Below are 12,411 nucleotides of genomic sequence, written 5' to 3'. Positions count from 1 at the left end.
TACCTATGTAAACTAGATAAACTTTTGCTGCATAATTTTTCATCACAGCTGTATCCCCAAGATATACTGTATAGCTACTATTGGGCTTATATAGAATAGTTTTTTAAAAAATATATTTTTATTTATTTCAGAGAGGAAGAAAGAGGTAGAGATGGAAACATCAATGATGAGAGAGAATTATTGATCGTCTGCCTCCTGCATAGCCCCTACTGGGGATCAAGCCCAAAACCTGGGCATGTGCCCTGACTGGGAATTGAACCATGACCTCCTAGTTCATATGTCGACACTCAACCACTGAGCCACACTGACCAGGCAATGGTTTTATCTTTTTAAAGGATGAATAAATAAGTGAAACAAAAATGTCATTTCTTTTTCCTCTTGGAGAGTAATGATGTTTTGCTTAAGTGATTAAAAGGCCAAATTTGCCCGATTGCCTTTATTTTGTTTCAAATGTTAGAATAAAGTCAAGGCTAAGATACATGCCCAAGTAGGTAGTACACTGATATTTTTTGTTCATGTATCCACACTCCTAATAATTCTAATAATATACATAACTTCTGTTTCATGGTTGTTTACAAGGCAATTATACCTGTGAAAAGGTAATTTACATCTACACTTGAAAATAGTCTGGTTCTTGCCAAACATGCTTTAGCTTTAACTCCAAATGGAATCAATGTTGACCTACTGGGAATTCTGTAGAACAAAGAGTTTCTTCGTTTAAACTTCCTTTAAAGCCAATTCATTATCTTTATTCTGAATTTCAATGTCTTTATCCCTTTTCTCTTTTCCTCTTTCCTTAAAGTTACATTACTTTAATGTATGGAGGACTCATCTGACTAAGGAACAAAGAATTCCTCTCTGATGGTAGTTAGTACAAATGCTGAATTGAGATCAGTGTTTACTCCAGGAAGTGGCACCTCATTTAACCCACTCGTATAATTTGAGATGAGGCTGAGCAATTTAAATCATTCTATTAAAAAAGAGAGAGAGAGAAAGAAAAACACAGAAAAAGATAAATTCTATTTCCCTGTTCTTACAGGATGGGCTCTAGTAGCCCCAAATGGCCTTAATAATCTTTCTGGGGTGTTGTTGTATCCAATGGACATTCTTCTAAAGATGTATCTTCTTTCCCTTGATGATGTGGCTCAGTTGGTTGAGCGTCATTTCATCCACCAAAATATCACCAGCTTGATACCTGGTCAGGGCACATGCCCAGGTTGCTGGCTCAGTCCTGGTGTGGGGTGTGCAGGAGGCAGCCAATCAATGTTTCTCTCACTCAATGTTTCTTTCTCTCCTTCTCCCTTATTCTCTCTATAAAGTCAATAAAAACATATTTTAAAATGTCTCTTCTCCTGTATTGTCATCCTGAAGAGATGAAACCATGTTGTCCAGAGGTGTGGCTTGATGTTCAGAATTTCTCTGGATTCTAAATGAAGTAAGCATTCTTGGTTATTTGTGACACCAATGCCTCCTCATTGGGTATATTCTGGGACTGTGATTTCTTACTTTTTTGGAAGGGTGTTGTCAAATAGCCCATGTCAGGAAAAAACTTTGAAGAGTAAGTCCTACTAATAATGAAATAATAATAATAATAATCCTATATAATAAGAGAGGAATATGCTAATTATCTGTTACACCTTGCGGCATAACGACCAACCTAGTAACGACCAGATCATGGATCTGCAGGAGGGTGGGGCAGCAAACTACAAGCGGGCAGTGAAAAGCTACAGGAGGGGGCAGGGCAGCAAGCTATGGGGGGGGGGGGGAAGGGAGGGAGGAAAGAGCAGAGGGGAGAGGGTAGGGGGCAGGGGGGGGGCTACAAGAGGGCAGGGCAGGGGCCAGAGAGCTATAGGAGAGTGGCTGAGAGCTACTGGCACATGGATTTGTGCGCAGGGCTACTAGTAATAATAATAATAATAATATAATAAATAATAATATTAATAATAATAAATCAAGAATAGTGTGAAATATGAGGGCCCAGGTACAACCTCAAGTTGCTCATGTAAGAAAATTGGACTAAATTATTATTAATTTAATGTTTGGCTTTCTTTTATTATTTATCACAAATGATAGAAATCAAACTTTAAGTCTACCCTTGACTAAATTTTTATATTGAACTTTTTATATTGAAATTAGTGGCCTGGTACATGAAATTCATGTACTTTAAAAGAGAATTAATTAGAGGAAATATTTTAATATTGCTATTTTGTTTCCATCTCTCTATCCCAGTCTCTGTCTCTCTTTGTTTTTCTCAGTAGTCCTCCAGGCCTCCCTGCCTCCTTCTCTCCCTCTTCTCCTTTCCCAGCTGGGAGGGGGCAGGCCAGTGGGAGCAGCTCCACCCTCTGCCCACCCTGGGGCCTCATTCTGAGAGAGGCTCCAAGAGCCAGCTGGGCGGGAGGGAAAGAAAGGGAGAAACCGCTGTGAGCTGGTGGGCTGTGTGTGTCTGTGCATGTTTGCGGTTGTGAGTGTGAGTGCTGGCCCTGCCTCCCCTGGCCCCATCCCCGCTGCCACAAGTCCCCACTCACTGGAGCCTGCTGTGTGCACAGCCTGGGCATTAGGTCGAGCCTTCGGTCGTTGTGGATGTTATAGACCCTGGCTCTTTATGTATATAGATAACTGTAGATTCCTATGCAGTTATAAGAAACTAGAGGCCCGGTGTGTGAATTCATGTATGGGGCGCAGGAGGTTTGACTCACTGGCCCCGCTCCTGATCAGGGGGGGGGGGTTAGGGGGCAGGATTGGCTGGCCAGTTGGCCGGCCCCAGTGCACATCATAGTGACCTGTCATTCCAGTCATTCTGGTCACTTGGCTTTTTATATATATATAGACAATACAGAGAGACTTTGTGTATCCTTTACTCAGTTTCCCCAATGAGCATCCCTTCAAACTATAGCACAATATTATAATCATGGTACTGATATTGACACAGTCAAGACATAGACCCACCACAAGGACCTCTCATTTCCTGTCACAGCCACACCCACACCCACTCCTTTCACTCCCCTTTATCTCAAACCCCTGGCAATCATGATTCTGTTCTCCATTTTTAAAATTTTGTTATTTCAAGAATAACTAGAAACATGCAGTGTATTTTTTACTTTCATAGTTAGAAAAAAGAGTTCTGTGGCTAATGATGGGCATAAAAATAAAATATGAAGGTGTTTGTTGGGTGTTGTGACCTCAGGCAAGTGATCTAATCCCATTTGTAAAATTAGTTAGATCTGATGATCTCAAAGTTTCTCTCCAATTCAACATTGTTATGATTCTATGACTCAAATGCTAACACAGCTGAACTGAGACAATAAGGGGGCAGAGGAGAGACTATGGGAATGATGAGAATGTGCAGGGTCCCTCTCAAAGCTTCTGTCTGAGAATGTTTCCAGCAATGTTCTCATCTTGTCTAGTAAAGGGTCATTATTAGATGCTCTCCTGCCATGTAAAAATCTCCCTTCTTTTATATTATAAGAAGCAGTAGAATAATATTCAGGGATTTTTCTCTCTGCCCTTTCATTAAGTGGGGTTATAGAGGCTTCTCTGAAATGCACCTAACTAGGAAAATCATAAAACCCTTATTTGAAATTTGATCTCTTCTTATTTTCTCTGAATCCTCCAGAAAGGATATGGGGGTATGCTACCATTCAGGGACACCTCCTTGTAATGAGAAGTTGGCAGGCCAGCGGACTTTAGGGCTGATGCTGAGGGAGGGTAGGCTGTTGCTACTACTCCAAATCCAGGTTTTAATGAGGCCAGGGCTGGCTTCAGGGTATCCAACCTGTGCAGTCACACAGAGGTCCATACCCAGGAGCGATTTGCTGCTGCCACAGTCCCAAAATTGTTAACTTTGATCTTTTAACTTATATTTTATAAATAAAGTCCAATGAGATAGTGGAGTGGGTGTGTGAGAATAAGGGGCATGGGCAATATGTGTGTTCACTGCTGTTCATTGCCATCTCTTTTTGCATATAGTCTTTGCAATACCCCATAAGCACAGAATTCGGGTGGATACCCAATGTGTGGGAGTTCAGGGAGACTCAAAGCCACAACAAGGTAACTGTGGTACATCTACAACTGGGTAAATAGGGGTGCTGACAGCCCCAAGAGGCCAGGCTTTCCATTCGAACCAGAGCCTGCTCTTGATGCAGAAAGGCAATGATTTCTAAGAAACATGAATGACTAAAGAACTTTATCATATCCTTTCTCACTTGTGCTGCCATCCTGAAACTTATGCTGAACATGATGAGAAAAGGGGAAGGATCCTTTAGTTCTTTTTCCTTTGGGTCCTTAATCACTTACGAGTGAGTCAAAGTTGGAATGTACATTTACCAAGAAGTGAAGTAAAAGCAGTTGAGTTAGTTTTTGCAGTGTTCCCATCGTTCTAGTAAGAACAAAATAATTTGTGTAATTTTGATCATTCTGCATATCACTTAAATGCTCTGATATTTTAATTTAAAACAGACATTGCATAATATAAACAGTAAAGTTCATCCTAATTTCAAATTGTAATTTTTTTTCTTAAAATATATTTTTATTGATTTCAGAGAGGAAGAGAGAGGGAGAAAGAGACAGAAACATTAATGATGAGAGAGAATCATTGATCGGTTGCCTCCTGATGCCCCCTACTAGGGATTGAGCCTACAACCCAGGCATGTGCCCTTGATTGGAATCGAACGTGGGACCCTTCAGTCCACAGGTTGACACTCTATCCACTGAGCAAAACTGGCTAGGGCTCAAATTGTAATTTTTGAAACTTAGAGTGATGCTAAATAAAAAAGAAACTCCATGATGAGTTGAGAGACAGACCACAGAAGAAAAAAAAAACGTTTTATTTTTAGTATTTTAATAGCACTTCCTCCATGTTTTGTAAAAGGAGCCCACAGATGATGAAGCCAGCCCCGGGTGAGATGATGGTGGTGAGATGCTGAGCACATGTAGGCAGGGAAAAGCCTCGTTAGATGCACTAGTTGAATTTTTTGTTTGTTTGTTGTTTAATGAAGTCTAAACTAACTTGGCTAACTTAATAAAAAAAACATTTTTGTTTGTTTTATTTTGTTTGGGAAGGATGCAGGGTACTCAGACAACTGAAGGAACATTTGAGAAAACAAGATTCAGAAAAGGCAGAAATCAGGGAAGTTTCAAAGGGAAGGGTGTCACAGCTGGAGTGAATCTGTCCACCTGCCTGTCTCAGTCTGGAAGGGGAGTTGGGTTGGTTCACCTGGGCTTCCCATGTGGCTAAAGGAGGGCAGGTCTCTTTAAATGACAGGACTCCAATGTTGTACACAATGGGGAACAAGTCACTCCCCAGATAGACTGGGGTGCTGTGCCATAGGAAAGGAGAATGCAAGCTGAATTGCAAAATTAAGAACTGTCCATTGTGTGAGACATTCTGAGAGAGTGCTGAGTCTGTGGCATCAAAGTATTTGGTTACTTGTGCACACCGAAGTCCTGACTCTAATAATCAGGTCAACCCCACCAGTGCACATATCACTGTATAACAAACTTGGGGAGGTTGTTTTTATTTATTTCTTCATTATGCATACAAGGAGACATATTGAGAGCCTACTACAAACTTTTACTATATTAAGTATTGGTATTAAATAGTGTTATTACAATCATGAGGAAGACAGACATGATCCCCACCTCCATGGAATTTATAAGCTAGAATGACAGCTAAAGAAGTATTAGAGATTATGGAATAATAATGAACATGCATTTTATAATATACCAACATCTGCAAATATGACAAAGGCCACACTGTGGAATCTGGAACTGATGTTTCAGTTCTTCTCTCTGAGTAGCTGATGGAAAGCTGTAGCAGTGTCTGCAAAAACACAGCCTTATTCAAACATCACTGGATTAGGCTCCATGTGTCTGGTATGGGTAACTCTTCTTTCGGGTTTTGTGGATCTTTTTCTGTATCCCACATAGTGGTTGAGAGAATGAACTCTTAAAACCCAACCTCCTGAATTGAGACTTGGCTCCACCACTCAGAGATGTATAATCTTGAGCATATTACATAACCTTTCTGTTCCCTTCTATAACATGGACATAAATCCCATATCTACCTGGGTAGGTGCTTAATACATGCCAAGCTATTACTAAGAGCACCACTCCTACTATTACCACCATCTGAGTCTGCCTTACGATTTCACCTTTATTTGTCATACTCACTAAGTCCTAGAACACTCTAGTCCCATCCCCTTCTCTCCATTGTCTAGATTTACAGTGCTGTTCCTTAGAATTTTTTCTAGTATTGGAAATGTTCTGTATCTACACTATTTGAAGAGCAGCCATTAATCACAGATGGCTCTTGACACCATGAAATGTCGCTAATTAATTGAGATTAAAATTTAAATAGTCACTTTGACTACCATATTGGACAGAGCAAGTCCAAGACAAAGGGACTTTGATTGGATACCGGACAACATAGTCTTCTAGTTACATGTAGTGGGATTTCTCTGATAGGAGTACAGCTAAATTGAAGGAAAGAAGAGGGTTAAATAGTTACTTCTCCCTCTCTCCTCTCTTCTCTTTGCCTCTCTTTTGTTCTTCCTTCTATCTCACATATAATCCCTGGGTTATAAACCTCACCATCATTTGAAGAGACAAAGATAAGCCCCAAGGTAAAGGTGAGAGAGAGTAGAACAGTGATGGGCAACCTTTTGAGCTTGGTGTGTCAAACTTCACCAAAAAACTGAGCATAATTCGGGTAGTGTGTCACTTTGAGGAAAAAACATTATTTCGTAAATGTTTCATCCTCAGGAGCAGCAAATGTTTCATCCTCGGCATGCGGCCTGCCTCAGCGGCCGCGTGTCATCAGAAATGGCTACGCGTGTCAGTGCTGACATGCGTGTCGTAGGTTCGCCATCTCTGGAGTAGAACCTAAGCCTCTAGCCTTTATCTTAGCCTGAAAGGTTAAAAAGTATACTTGCAGATGTCACATGCACTAGTTTAGTTCACCAGGGTAGAAGACCTGAAAGAAACTTGGAGCAAAAGCCTATCTAGTGACTAAGAGTTTGAATTTTGGCGGGGTTGGGGGGGATTCTCTTGAGTCTCTATCCATCTGAAGTTTAGTTGGGGAGTCAGGATTCAGGGACTTCAGATCTTGGCTATGAAATTAGAAAGGATTATCAGCTTTTAAAATTTCCTACTTACGGCCCTGCTTTTAGTTTCCTTTAGGTACAATATTTAGAAATAAAATTTCTAAGTTTTCTTTTTCCAAAAGACTTTGCAAAGTGCTGGCCACCTTATTCCTGTTAAGATAGTGCATAAAAATAAAGAAATGTACAGTTTTGTTCTCACCATTTCCTTGAAGGTGAATGGCATGTTCCTTAGATGGAGGAATCCATGCTGCCTTGAAAAGAATAAACATTGAGAATTGTTGCAGCAGAAATTCAGAGGAAAAGAAGTGAAGTTGAACTTTTTGGTATTTTTTACTTCCATTATAAGCTACTATAGGCCCGGTGCACGAAATTCGTGCACGGCGGGGCAGGGGGCGGGGATTGTCCCTCAGCCCAGCCTGCATCCTCTCCAATCTGGGACCCCTTGGGGGATGTCCAACTGCCCATTTAGGCCCGATTCCACAGGGATCGGGCCTAAACCGGCAGTCAGACATCCCTCTCACAATCCAGGACTGCTGGTTCCTAACTGCTCACCTGCCTGCCTGCCTGATTGCCCCTAACCGCTTCTGCCTGCCAGTATGATCACCCACTAACCGCTCCCCTGCCAGCTTGATTAATACCTAACTACTCCCCTGCCGGCCAAATCGCCCCTAACTGCCCTCCCCTGCTGGCCTGGTCGCCCCAATTGCCATCCCCTGCCGGTCTGATCTCGCCCCCAACTGCCCTCCTCTGCCAACCAATTTGGTTCTGATTGGTCGGTTCTATGCCAGTCAGCATCAAAAGCTCCACCTCCTAGGCAGCCATTGGATCCTCACACTTCACCCAGATTTGGTTCTGATTGGTCAGTTTCTATGCCAGTCAGAGTCTCTGGGCCTATCAACAGGGCCTGATCATAAAAGCAGGGCTGATCAGCAGCCCCAGTGGAGGCCTGGAGAGAAATGGAGGCACGGCTGCTGGCCAGGTCTGGAGAGAAAGAGAGAGGCAAGTGCTGATCAACAGCTGCCACAGAGGCTGTGGATCAGACCCTGCTTCTCTCTTCAGGCCTCTCTCTAGGTCTGATTCACAGCCCCCTCAGCAGTCAGTGCTGGGTCACCGTACATGGAGCCATAGCAGTCTGTGCTGGGTTGCCACAGCAACCCAGCGCTGACTGCAGGGCTGACTTCCAGTTGGTTGAGCCTCCAGTCATTGTGGATGTGACAGACCCAGGGTTTTTATATATTAGGATTAAAGTCTGAAACAGAAATGTGTTTTGAGAGGTAAAACTTTTGAGTTAGAAGAGATTCATTTAAAAAGGAGAGGATTTGAGAATCACAAAGGCACCCTCAAGCATGCCTGGCCTAAAGGTTATGCCAACACTTCATACTGGAAAAGGAAGCAAAAAAAGGTCCAGATGATCTTTCTCTCAGGGGCTTGAAACGAGGATCACTGAGACAGTTGAGAAGTGGAGTGAGGCATAGGCTTAGAAGAGAAGCTGGGGTAGAAGTCACACCTAAGGGAACCACAGGCGGGGAAAGTAGTCAGCAACAGAAGATCACTGAGCCAAATGCATTGGGCCCTGGTGGAAGCCAGACCAATCCTGCAGAACATCAATCAGCATTCTGGGAGGTGCTGCCCATCATCTGAGCTAGGAATCCACGTCAACCCTCTGTGATGCTCCTGATGCCTGGTGGGGTCCTTTCAGTAATGGCTTCCAGCAAGCCTATCATTAAAGGGTTATTTACTCTCACTCACACCAGAAGAAATGAAGCTTTGCTGGGCCCATATGTACCATCCCAAGTGCACATTCCTTCATTTTTTAATCCTTCTGGGATACTTACAAGTCCCCTTCATCACATGATGGAAATGTTTGGTGCTGATAGGCATGTTAGCAGTGTAGAAGGGACATGGGTGGCTTGCAGAGTGGAAAAACTCACCCCAGTTGTGTAGGGAATGCTTCACAGCCTTACTTTGCTTGCAGCTGAGCTCTGTCTCTTTATAATCTGAATGCTTTAGGCTTTCTGTCTATGTTTTGCCTACTCGGTTATGCTACAGTGTAGAAGACACCATTTTGAACTTTTCTCGTAGAAAAGTAGCTTTCTGATTTTCTCCTTTTTGGCAGAAACATGGCTCCATGTATTAATATTAGACCTTCACCTCTGGTTACAGTAATCAAGAGGATCTTCCCAACTTTCAGTCCCAATACGGATCATCTTTACAGCACATTAAATTCAGTTTAGTCAATTTCACTAAGCATGTGTTGAATGCAAACCTTAAGTCAGGCACCATGCTGCTTACTGCTGACACGAGGTTGAATAAAACATGGTTACTCATGCTCATGGTCTGGATACAACTTAGTTCTGCGTAACTACTTAAAGATTATGATGTTCATCTAATATATGCATGTTACCAGTATAAGACAATTGGTAGACATGAACACATTCCAATAAGTGAGTTTTTTTTTTTTTCCTTTCTTGCCTTCAAACTATTACTGACTCATTCAATAGTGACTAATGTGGCCTTTAAAGAGTTAAGTTAGTCCTAGCCAGTTTGGCTCAGTGGATAGAGCGTCAGCCTGTGGACTGAATGGTACCAGGTTTGATTCCAGCCAAGGGCACATGCCTGGGTTGCGGGCTCGATCCCCAGTAGGGGGCGTGCAGGAGGCAGCCGATCAATGATTCTCTCTCATCATTGATGTTTCTATCTCTCTATCCCTCTCCCTTCCTCTCTAAAATCAATAAAAATATTTAAAAAATAAAAAATAAAGAGTTAAGTTAAAGAAGGTATTTGGTGTTTCGCCTACTCTAATTTCTCTTTTTATCAGTTCTTACCTTTGTCACCCAAATTCCTCGGTCTTAAAACCCTTTCCCACTCTCATGACTACGTCAGCATCCCACCTCTTTCCTTGGCCCTGGGATAGGCTCCTGTGCGCTCCCAAAGCTGAATTCTTATTGGCTCATTTGTCCCCATTTAGTTCTTGGAGACAGCTGCTTGAGGGTGGCTGAGTGGGTAGCTGGAGGCTGTCCAGCTCCATTTGGCTTCTGCTAATAGTTTAGAAGGTTTTGTTTCTCTCATTTATTTCCCATTCTGGATTGAAAATATGGAAATGTGTCTGCTGTGTGGGATGGAAAGGTAGCAGGTGGGCGAGGCTGGAAGAATGGGACTGGGTACATTATTCCTGCCACCTGTTAGGCTGAGAAATTCATTTATTTCTCTTTTGTGCTTTGTCCCCACCATCTGCCAAGCTATATTAGTCAGGTCTTTTGGTTACAAGTAATATGAACTAACTTGACCTCACTTAAGTAAAGTGAACATTTATTTTAAGGTTATAGGGATCTTTCCCTGGACAGGGGGCCCTCAGGAAGGATTTGGAAAGAGCACCCAGGAAGTCTTCGGCTCTCTTTGGTTTTTCATCTCTAATCTTTCTCTCCTTCTCATGATTTGCTCTATTTCTCTCTCTGTTTCTCTCTCTCTCCATCGCCTTTCTAGGTTTCCTGTTTAACATATGGAATATGGCCAACCCATAGCACGCAAATCAGATGTTATGCTTCCAATCAGCTGCAGATACTGACTAAACTTCTCAGTTTCTTTTCCTCATCCATAGGTAATTGGTAAGTTCTGGTCTGATAATTAACTTTGATCCAACCAACCACAGTGAGAGGGGTGGGGATACATGTATAAACTTAATGGAAAGATCCACTTCTGTTGACCAAGAGACAATTCCAAAATAAGGGGAGATGTTTGGGAATATGAGCAAACTTTTTTAGATACTGTTATCCCTAGAGATGTGCTATATCGTATACTTTTTTTCCCCTCTAGCTTTTTCCAGTTCATTATTTATTTACTTTTGCCACAAAGAATATATGATCACTGTAATTATTCAAGATTACCCACCTGCATCCAGGTAATTCCAGTGGGTATGGAGCTCCACATATTTGCATTGTTGGTTCTTAAATTCTCAACAAATGCGCTTGTTCATTAGAGGTGCCGGGGCCTGTTAATTTCTGAGTGTCTCTGGATAATTAACTATTTGAGTATCCAATGACAACAGAAAAGGAGCAATAACTCTGTATTTCTGGGGTCCTCAGTTCCTCATCTACTCAAAGAAAGGGGGATAGTAATATTGGAAGGTCAGAATACTTGAGTTTAAGCCCTGACTCTGCTGACTGTCCATACAAGAATGTGATCATAACCTCAGTATCCTCATCTGCTTCTCAATTTCCTCATCTCTAAGTAGTATAATAATGTCCACCTCATTTACTAATTCAGGAATTTATTAGATGCCCACTATAAGCCAAGGTCTGTGCTAGGCTTGTGACACAGAGTCTCTGCCCTCACATATTTTATAGTTTAATTTGAAGACCAACATTAGGAAAAATATTTAATTAGAATTAAATATGTATTTTATAATTATCATAAAATATTTTAGACATGAAAGGAACTATGATGAGTGAATATTTGTGTATTCATGATCAACTTAAGAAATAAAATATCCCCAGAGTAGTAAGACAGTTCAGTCAGCCAGGACAAGTGGAATAGGGAAATGGAGACAGATGGCTGAACAAATTGATAACAATTTACAGCAGATACAGAAGGTAACCTCCCTAGAAATGACATCTAGGCCTTAGTTGTATTTCAGCTCCAGGTCCAGAAAAACAGCAAAACCAGGTGGATGATACCAGGATCAGCTGCAATGACTGACAAGCCCCTGCCCTGACACTGACCAATCAGCAAGGACCAGGATCCTAGAGAAGCACACCTGGAAAACTGATTAATATTCTGCTGAGACCCTCCCCTGAGACCTCCCCTAAGATTTCCCGTCTTCTAGAAAGAGATAAAGCCTCAAGACAAAGGACCAAAGCCCTGCCATTCCTTTTCCCTTCTTCTTCTTCCCCTTTTTTTCTTGCAGGTATGCATCTTCTAAACTCTAAGGGACCCCATGAGACTTGCAACCTGTGGAGCAATGGGCAGTGGCAACTCACCACAGGCTAGTCCCCTGGACCTATCCCCAAGGCCCCCTTTTCTCTGACTTTCCAGAGAGCTAAGGCAGCCCAGCCTAGGCTCTCCTGTTGCTTCTTATATACTTAGCCCTTCTTTGTTTCACTAGCCCCAGGTTTAATAAACATTCCCTCATAGTCACCTGGACTCCTGTTATGAAATTTTTCCTGTATGAAGTCAAGAACCCACACACTAGCAGCCAGCCCTAGGCAGACCTGCTCAGGGCCTGGTCCCCTTTCTGGTTACAGCAGTTGAAGTCCAAGTCAACCCCTTCTTGAACACATGTCCCTCCTTTTCCCCTGAAGTAACCACTTTTCTT

At 42.3% G+C, this 12,411-nt stretch overlaps 1 long non-coding RNA gene across 1 annotated transcript; it reads left to right on the top strand.

The window, feature by feature from the left end:
* Positions 1-1,497: 1,497 nt before the first annotated feature.
* Positions 1,498-12,178, top strand: LOC129150339 (uncharacterized). Its single transcript, XR_008557066.1, has 3 exons — positions 1,498-1,558; positions 10,584-10,705; positions 12,004-12,178. It is a non-coding gene; the product is annotated as an uncharacterized LOC129150339 (long non-coding RNA).
* Positions 12,179-12,411: the final 233 nt, after the last annotated feature.

This window comes from Eptesicus fuscus, chromosome 9, assembly GCF_027574615.1.
Source record: "Eptesicus fuscus isolate TK198812 chromosome 9, DD_ASM_mEF_20220401, whole genome shotgun sequence".
Lineage (NCBI taxonomy): Eukaryota > Metazoa > Chordata > Mammalia > Chiroptera > Vespertilionidae > Eptesicus > Eptesicus fuscus.
This window is presented reverse-complemented; position numbering and strand designations above follow the sequence as displayed.